This window comes from Galeopterus variegatus, unplaced genomic scaffold (genome assembly GCF_000696425.1).
Source record: "Galeopterus variegatus unplaced genomic scaffold, G_variegatus-3.0.2 Scaffold5526, whole genome shotgun sequence".
Taxonomy (NCBI): domain Eukaryota; kingdom Metazoa; phylum Chordata; class Mammalia; order Dermoptera; family Cynocephalidae; genus Galeopterus; species Galeopterus variegatus.
In genome coordinates, this window is record NW_007731637.1 from 156,351 (window position 1) to 157,566 (window position 1,216).

Consider the following 1,216-nt stretch of genomic DNA (forward strand, 5'->3'; position numbering starts at 1 on the left):
TATTTCTCTTTCTGTGTCTCACTTATTTCTCTTAACATAATTTTCTCCAGGTTCATCCATGTTGCTAAAAATGGCAGAATTTCAATCCTTTTATGGTTGAGTAGTATTCCATTGTGTATATATACCATATTTACCATATCCAGTCATCCATCAATGGACATTAAGGTTTGCTCTATAGTTTGGCTGTTGTAAATGGAGATGCAATAAACAAGGGAGTGCAGGTGTCTCTTCGACATGATGCTTTCCATTCCTTTCGGTATATACCCAGAAGTGGAATTGCTGGATCATATGGTAGTTCTATCTGTAGTTGTTTGAGAAACCTCCATGCTGTTTTCCATTATGGTTGTGCTAATTTACAGTCCCACCAACAGTATCGAAGAGTTCCCCTTTCCCCACATCCTCACCAGCATTTGTTATTCTTGGTCTTTTTAATAATGGCATGTCTAACTGGGGTAAGATGATATTTCAGTGTAGTTTTGATTTGTATTTTCCTGATGATTAGGATCCTGAGCATTTTTTCATGTATCTGTTGGCCATTTGTATATCTTCCTTTGAAAAATGTATATTCATTTCTTTTGCCCATTTTTTAATTGGATTATTTGGTTTTTGACTGTACAGTTGTTTGAGTTCCTTATATATTCTGGATATTAACCCCTTGTCAGATGTAGAGTTTGCAGCTATTTTCTCCCTTTCTGTAGGTTGTCTTTCCAATCTGTTTGTTGATTGTTTCCTTTGCTGTGTGGAAGCTTTTTAGATTGATATAATTCCATTTATTTTGTTGTTGTTGTTGCTTGTGCTTTGGGATCTTATTCATAAAGTCTTTGCCCAGTCCTGCTTCTTGGAGTGTTTTCTCTATGTTTTCTTTAAGTAATTTTATGGTTTGGGATCTTATTTTCAGGTTTTTAATCTATTTTGAGTTTATTTTAGTATATGATGAGAGGAACGTGTACAGTTTCATTCTTCCACATATAGATGTCCAATTTTCTGTCCCAGCACCATTTATTGAAGAGGCAGTCTTTTCCCCAATGTGTGTTTTTGTTGCCTTTGTCAAAGATCCATTGGCTGTAAGTATGTAGCTTGATCCTGGTGTTCTGTTCTGTTCCATTGATCCAAGTGTTTGTTTTTTGTTTGTTTGTTTTTTTATTTCTGTATTTATTTATTTTATTTTCGTTAAATTTTTATTTTGTCAATATACAATGTATATGATTATTATGGC